This window comes from Jaculus jaculus, chromosome 2 (assembly GCF_020740685.1).
Source record: "Jaculus jaculus isolate mJacJac1 chromosome 2, mJacJac1.mat.Y.cur, whole genome shotgun sequence".
Lineage (NCBI taxonomy): Eukaryota > Metazoa > Chordata > Mammalia > Rodentia > Dipodidae > Jaculus > Jaculus jaculus.
This window is the reverse complement of record NC_059103.1, coordinates 193,639,959-193,652,759: the sequence shown is the minus strand read 5'-3', so window position 1 is coordinate 193,652,759 and position 12,801 is coordinate 193,639,959. Positions and strand designations below refer to the sequence as shown.

At 43.4% G+C, this 12,801-nt stretch overlaps 1 protein-coding gene across 3 annotated transcripts in view; it reads left to right on the top strand.

Moving 5' to 3' along the window:
- The first annotated feature begins 445 nt into the window (after positions 1 to 445).
- The window catches only part of Zhx1 (zinc fingers and homeoboxes 1), a 43,323-nt gene continuing 30,967 nt past the window's right edge, over positions 446 to 12,801 (top strand). For 2 of the 3 annotated variants that reach the window (XM_045142751.1, XM_045142749.1), the window contains exon 1: positions 446 to 588. The gene's annotated coding sequence lies outside the window, so the exon portion shown is untranslated. The remainder of the gene's footprint in view (positions 589 to 12,801) is intronic. The other variant, XM_045142750.1, reaches the window with a different exon arrangement.

The following is a 12,801-nucleotide window of genomic DNA, read 5'->3' as shown; positions in this document are numbered from 1 at the left end:
CACTGGCAGATGCGGCTTGCGAAGAGCGCGTGCCTACCTCTCGGATCCGCGGGCGGTGACAGCGGGACGACCTCTGGGGCCGACCCGCGAGAACAGCGGGCTTCCTGACGACCGCGAGAGGGGCGGGGCCGCGGCGAGGCGGGGAAGGCGTGGCTTATCCTGGTGGGGGGCGTGGCCTCTCTTGACAGGGGGCGGGGCGGCTCCCGCGGGGCCCGTTTGGCGGTGGCTTAGCTGCGGGGTCGCGTGTCAGGGCAGCGGCGGGCTTCCCGCTGTGGGGACACCCCCTCCCATCTCACCTCCCCGCAGCGTGGCGCGGGGGTGTGCGCGAGCTGAGGCACGCACCCACGCACGCACGTACGCACGCACGCGCCTCTGCTCGCACTCCGGGACTCGCAGTTCCCCGAGCTCCGAGGCGCTCGCGGCGCTCCGGGCTCCCCCCACCCCCTCGTCCCTCGCGCCGGCTCGTGGACTGGTTCCGGGGTTAGGGTTCACGGGTCAGAGTTGACTCCCTGAAAAGTGCAGTGGGTTTGAAATGCAAGATGGCGCCGGCGGCGGGGCGCTGAGAGGCGCGGCGGCCCCGTGCAGCAGGTAAGCCGCTAGCTGCGCGGCCGGGGGCGAGGGTCGCCGGGGCTGCGGGTGGGAAGCAAGCCGGCCGAGCCTGAGCTCGAACCCGCGGCGGGCGTGGAAGAGCGAGCGGCGTGGGCACGGCCGGCGGCGGGCGGCACCCGGGGCAGAGGACCCTTCGGACGGAGCCCGCCCGCCGTCGTGTCACCGCCCGCGGACAGAGCCTCCCTCCCGTCCCCCGGGGGTCCCAGGCGCTCTCGGGGCTTTGCGGGCTCTGGGGGGCGGCGGGGAGGCGCTCCCAAGCGGAGAGCCGCAATCCGGGCTTCGGGAAGGACTGAGCAACTTGGGGTTGTGGAGGGGAATGAGGACGGGGTGTCCCCCCCCCAGAGGACCGCGGGTCCCCGGGGAGGTCCGCAGCGCTGTCCTCCGGGGGGAGGGGGCGTGGGGACGCCACGCAGCCTTGGGAAGTCGGGGGGAAGAGTCTCGGCTGGAGCTGGGCTGCGCGATCGGATCCGCGGGAAACCCTCTCGGTCCCCACTCAGGGAAGACACCCGAGTGAAATCCCCCGGGTCTTAGGGGAGAAGTTGGTTCAAGAGGATGGAAACACCGTCTCTTTCTGGACACAAGAAGGGATGTGAGTGCAGGGGGGACTTGCGGGGGAAATGGTCCAGAGAGTCCTCGAAGCCTTGGGGCCTAAAGGGGACGATCTATCGGCTGAGGGGAGTGAAAGGGCAGTGAGTCCCAGAAGATGCCGCTTCTCATGTAGTTCCACCAAAGTTCCAAGTCAAGGGACTTGACATTCTCTTCTTTTGTGCATCTGCGCTCTTCCTGTCTTCCACGAGGAGCATAGAGGCAAGAGAAGGAAAATACAGCCGCTCAGAGATCCAGCCTCTGGGACAGGCATCAGTAGAAACCCAGGGCAAGGAATAAGGAAACTGGAATGGGGTGATCATAGAATGCAGGTGAGAGGGTGGATTAGAGCAGGAATCCCACAGCACTTCTTTGTGGTCAACCCGGCTTTAAAAAAGAAAAAAAAGAAAGAAAAGAAAAGAAATGAAATTGGGATTCCATGTAACTTGAAGCTGCAGCTCTCTCGGAGGTCATTTATATATTTGTTGCTGTTGGTCATTGTTTCTCAGTCTTTGTCTAAAAGCTTTAGCTTCTGTTAGGTGATGCTCTGTGGATTATCTTTGTTTCTGAAGAATTGCCTTGGAAAAAAGTTATTTGTTTTTAAACTGATAGTGAGGATTAGCCAAAATTGATTCTAATAAGGCTATTGGCACTAGCATATGCATAGATTATTTTAATTTCTAAAGTAGCAACCAAACTACTTTTAAGCAAGGGAAATGTGAATGTTGTTGATGACAGTAATTTGATAACAGAAATAAAAGAGAAGGGGCGTTCATGAATATTTTTTCCTCTTAGTCTTTCTCTCTTTCCTGCAGACATTTTAAGGGTACACAGACTAATTCAAAGCAAAGCAAAATGCATACTTTTTTATGAGCTATAGTTTGGGTATGTAGCCCGTGCTGGACTTGAATTCATGGCAATCCTCCTGCCTCCTGAGTGTTGGGAATACAGCTGTGCACCAGCATACCTAAGTACTCTTAGATAGTTTTAATATAACAATTCTATGGCATTCCATGTGTTAATGAATTTTTATAGAAATACCTCATCACCGAATTAAAATTAGAAAAAAAAAGTAACTTGAGTAACTAATGCTATAATTCATGCAGGTTTCTTTATCCATCCTTTTGTTTTCAAAAGCTTTAATGCCTTCAGTGGAAATGTTTTAAAGTTCAAGTGTAAACTCGCTTAGACATTCACGTTGGAACAGTGCTCTGTGTGTGTGCGCAGTTCTTTGCTTTCTTCCAAATACATGTAGCTCTAGTTTTATGTTCAGTTTTGAACAGATTCTGCTGGTGAACCAGGGAGGCACTGATGCCAGATGGTTTGAAAATATGCTAAGGCTGAAAACATAAATGTGTCTGCATGGAAGACGCTCATTAGTAGTTTTATTTCCCTTATAGCTGAGCTTATGATCTCACTGGATTTGAGAGCATGTATGTGATTGATGTTGCAATGATTTCACCTTTAAATTTTTAAGATTTTTTTACTGACTCTGTCTGAAATGCAGTATGTTGTTTAAACACAGAAGAATATAGGTATATTATTAATTACTTTTACATTTTCTTTCTTATCAAGTCTGTGAAATGCAGTCTTCCCTACAGAATACCATACACAAATTATTACTTTTAATTCTCTTGGGTTGCCAAGTCATTAAAACTCAGTAGTGCTTGGATGATCTCATTAAGGATACCTGAAAGGTTTTTCTTTAATGACTAGGAATAGAGCTTTATAGTGATTTTATTAATGAAATTAATAGCATAGCTGTGGTGGCTCATTTTGAAGACTTTTCTCCATTTTATATGTTTCATATTTAGATAGAAAGATGATATGATGATGTCTTGTCTTCTTTATTGTCATGCATTCTTTTTTACTGGTTTTTAGTAAAAGCTATGCTTAGTCCCTTTGGTGGTTTGACTCAGGTTTCCCCCATACACTTTAGTGTTCTGAATGCTAGGTTCCCAGGTGATGGAAATTTGGGAATTGACGCCTCTTGTAGGCAGTATTGTTGGGGGCAGGCTTATGAGTATTATAGTCAGTTTGCCCTTGCCAGTGTTTGACACACTCTCCTGTTGCTATTGTCCACCTTATTATTGGCCAGGGAGTGATGTTTGCCCTCTGCTCATGCCATTGTTTTCCCTGCCATCGTGGATCTTCCCCTAGAGTCTGTAAACCACAATAAATCCATTTATTCTCACAAGCTGCTCTTGGTTGGGTGATTTCTACCAGCAGTGCAAACCTGAATGCAACAGTATACTTGGTATTGAGAGTGGAGTTGCTGCTAGACACCTGACTGTGTGGTTTTGGCCTTTTGGAGCTGATTTTCAAGAGGAATGTGGAAGGATTTTAAACCTTGGCCTAAGAGATGCCTTGCAGTGTTGCAAGTACAGCTTGATGGATTATTCTGGTCAGAGTTGCAAGACCTGAATGCAATAAGAACTATGGACTGTGAGGTGTAGCTTGTGAGGGTGAGAAAGGGCTTTGCCTGGACTGAGCTAGAAGCAGTTTGTGTGAGAGGCTTGCTGTTATACCCGTGTCCTGAGAATTTGAGCAGGGTTGTTTTGCATAGAAATGGACTGGTGTGAGCAGAAGGATGTAGCACAGAAAGAAATCTTAGGCCCAAATTGCTGCTTGTTCAGCTGCAATTGAGTGATTACAACCATCGAGATTGGGCCAGCTGACCTGCATTGGGACCACAGAAAGAATGCAGTGTTTTGAAGGGGCTGAGTGCTCAAGGAGTGTCCTGTTCTTCAAAGTCTGCTTTATTCCCCCACTGGATTAACAAATTGACACCCCACCTTGTATTATGAAGTGTAAGAAATGCAGGAAAGAGAGGGTTATTGAATTTGCAACACAGTCTTGTGTTTTGGAAATGACCATGGGCAGTGTGAAGCAGGTTTGCTGGATGCCTGCATGGAGACCCGATGGAGCCATGAGGATGGACGGTGGGTTGTAGTGGAGACCCAGTGGAGATGCCAGGACCACAACATGGCTGCTAATGAGAGCTGCGGCTCCAGGTGAAGTCTTCCTGTGAGTAGCCTAGCTGGAGGGGTGGAATTGAAACTACAGAGACTTTAGTGGTTCGAGTTATTGGACTTGGAGATTTGTCACTGACTAGTAGTTGGACTTAAGAGTTAGAGTTTAATGTTTGCCCTGTTTAAATCTTGTATTGGCTGAATATTTCTTTGCTATGCCCAGTGTCATCTTTTGCAGTGTGAATATTTATTCTGTGCCATTGTGGGTTTTTTTTTTGGGGGGGGTTGGAATTTCTTTGGTATTAAGGCTCAGTTAAAAGACTTTGAATTATGGAGATGTTTGAACATCATTAGGATTGACAAAAATAATGGAGACTTTTAAAGTTGGACTGAATGCATTATATTTTATATAATGTATGGATATCATTTTATGGGGTTCAGGGGAAGAATGTGGTGGTTTGATTCAAGTGTCCCCCATAAACTTAGGTGTTCTGAATACTAGGTTCCCAGCTGATGGGAATTTGAGAATTAATGCTTTTTGGAAGCAGTATATTGTTGGGGATAAGCATATGGGTGTTATATCCAGTTTTCCGTTGCCAGTGTTTGATACACTCTCCTGTTGCTATTGTCCACCTTATATTGGCCAGGGGGTGATGTCCACCCTCTGCTAATGCCATCGTTTTCTCCTGCCATCATGGAAGTTCCACTTGAGTTTGTAAGCCAAAGTAAACCCTTTTCTCCCAAAAGTTGCTCTTGGTCAGGTGATTTCTGCTAGCAATGTGAAGCTGACTACAGCAGTCCTCATTTTCTCTGTTGAAGACAAAATGTTTTGATCCCTGAGACTTAGTAAGCCATAAGGTATGGCTGAATACTTAAATGAAAGTGTTCTTGAAATAATTAAATTGATTACAAATGCTCTTGAGGAAATATGCTGTAAAAAACAATTTCTGTTTCAGCAGTGTGTATTTGGGTCCCAAACCTTGCTTATTTGAATTTCAGTAGGGTTTCAAGTTAAGTACCTAAGTTAGGTTTGTTTGTATTTATTTATTTATTTATTTATCCACTTTGAGAGAGAGAAAGATAAAGAGACAAAGAGGCAGATAGAGAATGGGCGCATCAGGGCATCTAGCCACTGCAAGAGAAATACAGTTGTATGCATCCACTTGAGCATCAGTTTTACATGAGTACTGGGGATCAAACCTGGCTCCTTAGGCTTCACAGGTAACACCTTAATTGCTAAGCCATCTCTCCAGCCCTTTTTCATTTTTTTGAGATAGGGTCTAGCTCTAGCCCAGGCTGACGTGGAGTTATTCAGGAGGCTGCTTGCAATTGTACTGTTCATGGCAATAGCCAGTATTAGACATATTTTAAAATTATAACTGTTTACATTACAGTAAACATGTTTACTTTTAAATTTTAGCTTTTCAAACATAAAATCTTGGGCTGGAGAGATGGCTTAGTGGTTAAGGCACTGTCTACAAAGCCCAAAGACCCAGATGCACGAGGTGGTTCATGCATGTGGAGTTCATTTGCAGTGGCTGGAGGCCTGGGCACAGCCATTATTTCTTTTGATCTACCTTTCTCTATCTCTCCCCCATCAAATAAAATAAAAAAAAAAACCCACAGGGCCGGAGAGATAACTTAGTGGTTAAGGTACTTGCCTGTGAAACCTAAGGACCCATGTTTGACTCTCCAGATTCCACGTAAGCCAGACTCACAAAGGTGTGACAAGCACAAGGTCTCACATGCCCACTAGGTGGCGCAAGTGTCTGGAGTTCCATTGCAGTGACTGAGGCCCTGGTGTGCCAGTTCTTTCTCTTCTTCCCTCCCTCTCTTGCACATGCATGCTCTCTCTAAAATAAAATAAAAATAAATAAGTAAATAAACTGGGCAAGGGGGCACATGCCTTTAATCCCAGCACTCAGGAGGCAGAGGTAGGAGGTCACCAGGAGTTCGAAGCCACCGTGAGACTACATAGTGAATTTCAGGTGAGCCCTTTGCTATAGTGAGACCCTACCTTGAAAAACCAAAAACAAAGAAATAAAAATAAGAAACAACAAAAACATAAAATCTTTTAAAATAACCCTGTGTAATTTTTCAAAAATAATTTAAAAAGTGGACATGGTGGCACATGTCTTTAATACCAGCATTCTGGAGGCAGAGGTAGGATCACCATGAGTTTGAGGCCAGCCTGAGACTACATAGTGAATTCCAGGTCAGCCTGGGCTAGATTATGACCCTACCTTAAAAAAACAACAACAAGAAAAAATTATATTTATCTTTAACACATTGATATTGGCCCCCTAAATAACAGCTAGTGTTTCTATTATATTACTTAAATATTTATTGTATCCTGGTTGCTCTGTTGTATCTGTAGGCGTGAATAAACAGATTTTCATGAGTAAAATTGGCGATTTAGATTACTAATCAGTATATACATATATAATTTGGCTTTATATTTTGGAGATATGTATTTTATACAGCTGTAAGTAACTACTAATGTAAATTTTTATGTAGTTACCATTTTACTTACTTAGTTTTGATTTTTTTTTTAAAAAAGTTATTTAGTCATTTGCAAGCAGAGAGAGAGAAGAGAAACGGACAGAGAGAGAATAGGGTGCACCAGGGCCTCTAGCCACTGCAAAGGAACTCCAGACACATGTGCCCCTTGTGCATCTGACTCAAGTGGATCCTGGGGAATTGAACCTGGGTCCTTTGACTTCCCAGGCAAATGCCTTAACTATTAAGCCATCTCTCCAGCCTGCCCCCCCATTTTTTTTTTTTTTTGAGATAGCGTCTTACTCTAACCACAGGCTGACCTCCAACTCACTCTATAGTCCCAGACTAGCCTTGAACTCTCAGCAGTCCTCCTACCTCTGCCTCCCAAGTGCTGTGATTAAAGGTGTGCACCACCATGCCCAGCCTTTTTTTTTTTTAATTTTTATTAACATTTTCCATGATTATAAAATATATCCCATGGTAATTCCCTCCCTCCCCACCCCCACACTTTCCCATTTGAAATTCCATTCTCCATCATATTACCTCCCCATTACATTCATTGTAATTACATATGTACAATATCAACCTATTAAGTATCCTCTTCCCTTCCTTTCTCTACCCTTTATGTCTCCTTTTTAACTTACTGGCCTCTGCTACTAAGTATTTTCATTCTCACGCAGAAGCCAAGTCATCTGTAGCTAGGATCCACATATGAGAGAGAACAGGTGGCGCTTGGCTTTCTGGGCCTGGGTTACCTCACTTAGTATAATCTTTTCCAGGTCCATCCATTTTTCTGCAAATTTCATAACTTCATTTTTCTTTACCGCTGAGCAGAACTCCATTGTATAAATGTGCCACATCTTCATTATCCACTCATCTGTTGAGGGACATCTAGGCTGGTTCCATTTCCCAGCTATTATAAATTGAGCAGCAATAAACATGGTTGAGCATGTACTTCTAAGGAAATGAGATGAGTCCTTTGGATATATGCCTAGGAGTGCTATAGCTGGGTCATATGGTAGATCAATCTCTAGCTGTTTTAGGAACCTCCACACTGTTTTCTACAATGGCTGGACCAGATTGCATTCCCACCAGCAGTGCAGAAGGGTTCCTTTTTTTCCACATCCCCGCCAACATTTATGATCATTTGTTTTCATGATGGTGGCCAATCTGACAGGAGTGAGATGGAATCGCAATGTAGTTTTAATCTGCATTTCCCTGATGACTAGTGACGTAGAACATTTTTTTAGATCCTTATATGCCATTCGTATTTCTTCCTTTGAGAACTCTCTATTTAGCTCCATAGCCCATTTTTTTTTAATTTTTATTAACATTTTTCATGATTATAAAATATATCCCATGGTAATTCCCTCCCTCCCCACCCCCACACTTTCCCGTTTGAAATTCCATTCTCCATCATATTACCTCCCCATTACAATCATTGTAATTACATATATACAATATCAACCTATTAAGTATCCTCCTCCCTTCCTTTCTCCACCCTTTATGTCTCCTTTTCAACTTACTGGCCTCTGCTACTAAGTATTTTCATTCTCACGCAGAAGTCCAGTCATCTGTAGCTAGGATCCACATATGAGAGAGAACATGTGGCGCTTGGCTTTCTGGGCCTGGGTTACCTGACTTAGTATAATACTTTCCAGGTCCATCCATTTTTCTGCAAATTTCGTAACTTCATTTTTCTTTACCGTCCATAGCCCATTTTTTGATTGGCTTGTTTGATTCCTTATTATTTAACTTTTTGAGTTCTTTGTATATCCTAGATATTAATCCTCTATCAGATATATAGCTGGCGAAGATTTTTTCCCATTCTGTAGGTTGCCTCTTTGCTTTTTTCACTGTGTCCTTTGTGGTGCAAAATCTTTGTAATTTCATTAGGTCCCAGTGGTTAATCTGCGGTTTTATTGCCTGAGCAATTGGGGTTGTATTCAGAAAGTCTTTGCCAAGACCAATATGTTGAAGGATTTCCCCTACTTTTTCCTCTAGCAGTTTCAAAGTTTCCGGTCTGATGTTAAGGTCTTTAATCCATTTGGACTTAATTCTTGTGCATGGCGAGAGAAAAGAATCTATTTTCATCCTTCTGCAGATATATATCCAGTTTTCAAAACACCATTTGCTGAAGAGGCTGTCTCTTCTCCAATGAGTATTTTTGGCATTTTCATCGAATATCAGGTGGCTATAGCTACTTGGGCTTACATCTGGGTCCTCTATTCTGTTCCACTGATCTACATGTCTGTTTTCAGCCTTTTTTTTTTTTAATTATTTTTATTTACTAATTTGAGAGAGAGAAAGAGGCAGATAGAGAACAGGCACACCAGGGCCTCTAGCCATTGTAAACAATTTCTAGACGCATGTGCCACCTTGTGGATCTGGTTTTACGTGGGTAAAATTGAACCTGAATCCTTTGGACTTACAGGTAAACACCTTAACCACTAAGCCATCTCTCCATCCCTATTCTTGCTTGTTATAGGTCCCATATAATCCAGGATAGCCCCAAACTTATAATGTAGCACAGGTTTGTCTCCAACTCATAGTAACTCTCTTACCTCAGCTTACCAAGGATTCCAGGCATGAAGCAACACACTTGGCTTGTTTATTTGTTTGCTTTTAAAAAAATATTTTTGTTTGTTTATTTGAGAGAGAGAGAGAGAATGGATATGCCAGAGCCTCCAAGTACTGCAAATGAACTCCAGATGTATGTGCCACTTTGTGCAGCTGTCTCTTTTTTTCTTTCAAAAAATTTTTTAAAACTTTTATTAGCATTTTCCATGATTATAAAAAAATATCCCATGGTAATTCCCTCACCCCCCACACTTTCCCCTTTGAAATTCCATTCTCTATCATATTACCTCCCCATCACAATCATTGTACTTACATATATACAATATCAACCTATTAAGTACCTTCCTCCCTTCTCTCTCTCTTTTTTTTTTGTTTCAAAGTCTTTATTATAATCATTGATGCACAACTTGAGGCTGGTTAAATACAGTTGGGTCTTCAAAATCCCTCTGGATCTTTTCTGGATGACTACATGCAAGTGACCATGAAAATATTTGGCCTTTTCAGTTTCTGACACCCTGAACAGGCACTTCAGTGAGGCGAGCACTGCCCCTTGCAGGGGTCCGCGTGGAAACTGGCGGCTCCAGTAGCGGGATACAGAACCTGTGGCCAGTGCAGGAGGTGGTGACTGGCCATTGTATCAAAGTGTATGCAGCTGTCTTTATGTGGGTACTGGGGAGTCGAACCTGGGTCCCTAGGCTTTGCAGGCAAGCACCTTAATCACTGAGCCATCTCTCCAGCCTCATGCTTATATATATATATTTTATTTTTATTTTTTTGTTTTCAGCTTGTATTTTTTGTTTTGTTTTTGTTTTTTGAGGCAGGGTGTTGCTCTAGCCCATCCTGGCCTTGAATTCACTATGTAGTCTCAGGCTGGCCTCAAACTCATAGTGATCCTCCCACCTCTGTCTGCTGAGTGCTGGGATTAAAGGCGTGAGCCACCAAGCCCTGCTTATACTTATATACTTTTCAAATTTATTTTATTTATTGAGGGGGGGGCATATATATACATAGAGAGAATGGGTGCACCAAGGTCTCCAGCCACCGCAGAGAGACTCCAGATGCATGCGTCACCTTGTGCATCTGGCTTATGTGGGACCTGGGGAATTGAATTAGGGTCCTTTGGCTTTGCAAGCAGGCGCCTTAACGGCTAAGCTATCTCTCCAGCCCATGTTCGTTTTTTTTTTTTTTTTTTTTTTTGGTTTGGTTTTTCGAGTTAGGGTCTCACTGTAGCCCAGGCTGACCTGGATTTCACTCTGTATTCTCAGGGTGGCCTTGAACTCACGGCAATCCTCCTACCTCTGCCTCCCGAGTGCTGGGATTAAAGGCATGTGCCACCACACCTTACTCCATGCTTGTATTTTTTTTTTTAATTTTTATTAACATTTACCATGATTATAAAATATATCCCATGGTAATTCCCTCCCTCCCCACCCCCACACTTTCCCATTTGAAATTCCATTCTCCATCATATTACCTCCCCATTACAATCATTGTAATTACATATATACAATATCAACCTATTAAGTATCCTCCTCCCTTCCTTTCTCTACCCTTTATGTCTCCTTTTTAACTTACTGGCCTCTGCTACTAAGTATTTTCATTCTTACGCAGAAGCCCAGTCATCTGTAGCTAGGATCCACATATGAGAGAGAACATGTGGCGCTTGGCTTTCTGGGCCTGGGTTACCTCACTTAGTATAATCCTTTCCAGGTCCATCCATTTTTTTTGCAAATTTCATAACTTCACTTTTCTTTACCGCTGAGTAGAACTCCATTGTATAAATGTGCCACATCTTCATTATCCACTCATCTGTTGAGGGACATCTAGGCTGGTTCCATTTCCCAGCTATTATAAATTGAGCATATGCTTGTATTTTTGAGACAAGGTCTTTCTGTGTAACTGGATAGCCTGGAACTTTCAGTTTTGCCTCTCCTTCCTGAATGCCAGGATTATAGGCATGCACCTGACTTCGAATGAACCATTTTTTTTTTGTTGTTGTTGTTTTTTGAAGTAGGGTTTCACTGTAACTCAGGCTGACCTGGAATTCACTCTGTAGTCTCAGGGTGGCCTTGAACTCATGGTTATCCTCCTACCTCTGCCTCCCGAGTGCTGGGATTAAAGGCGCATGCCACCATGCCCAGCTTGAATGAACCTTTTTTCTTGGTTTTTCAAGATAGGTTCTCACTCTAGCTCAGGCTGACCTGGAATTCACTGTGTATTCTCAGGGTGGCCTTGAACTCACTGTGATCCTCCTACCTCCGCCTCTTGAGTGCTGGGATTAAAGGCGTGTGTCATCACGCCCGGCAGATTTTTTTAAAATTTAATTTCATTTGTTTTGTTGAGACAGAATCTCATGTAACCCAGCATGTCTTCAAACTTGTATGCAGCCAAGGGTTACCTTCAACTTCTGATGCTCCTGCCTCCACCTCCCAAGTACATGTTAGTATAACACTGCACCAACCAAACTACATTTCTAGATGTGAATCTTTTTTTTTTTTTTTTTTTTAAAGGAAGAGCTCACCCTATCCAGGCTGATACTGACTTCACTGTGTAGTTCCAGGGTGGCCTTGAACTCATGGCGATCCTCCTACCTCTGCCTTCCTAGTGCTGGGATAAAGCTGTGTGCCAACATGCCTGGCTTCTCATAAGTTATTTTTAATGCAGAATTTTAATATGTAGTTTTTAATTTAGAATTTTTAATTAATTAATTTGAAGGGAGAGAGGGACAGGGAGAGAATGGGTGCGCCAGGGCCTCCAGCTGCTACAGACAAATTCCAGATGCATGTGCCACCTTGTGCATCTGGCTTATGAGGGTTCTGGGGAATCGAACCTTGGTCCTTTGGTTTTGCAGGCAAGTGCCTTAACTGGTAAGCCATCTTTCCAACCCTTAAATTAGAATTTTAAAAGTATTATTATTAGAGCTTATCTAAGAAACTTAAGCATTAAAGCCATATGTATATAATTATTGTTTAAAATAACAGCTGTCATCAAATTTTTCAAGACTTTATATTTCCCATATGATTTTTTTGTTTGTTTGTTTGTTTTGTTTTTCAAGGTAGGGTCTGGTCTCACTCTGGCCCAGGCTGACCTGGAATTAATTATGTAGTTTCAGGGTGGCCTCGAACTCACAGCGATCCTCCTACCTCTGTCTCCCAAGTTCTGGGATTTAATTTTTTTCTTTTTTCGAGGGTATTATGTAGTCCAGGTGATCTGGTGCTCACTCTGTAGTTCCAGGCTGGCCTTGAACTCATAATAGCACTTCTGCCTCTGGAGTGCTGAGATTAAAGTGTGTGCCAGCACGCCTATTTCTTTTTTCTTTTTCTTTTCTTCCTTTCTTTTTTTTTCTTGTTTTTTTTTGAGATAGGTTCTCACTGTAGCTCAGGCTCACCTGGAATTAACTATAGTCTCAGGGTGGCCTTGAACTCAGTGTTCTTCCTGTGCCCAACAACTATTTCTTTTTTAAAAAAAATATTTATTTGTGGGCTGGAGAGATGGCTTAGCAGTTAAGCGCTTGCCTGTGAAGCCTAAGGACCTTGATTTGAGGCTCGATTCCCCA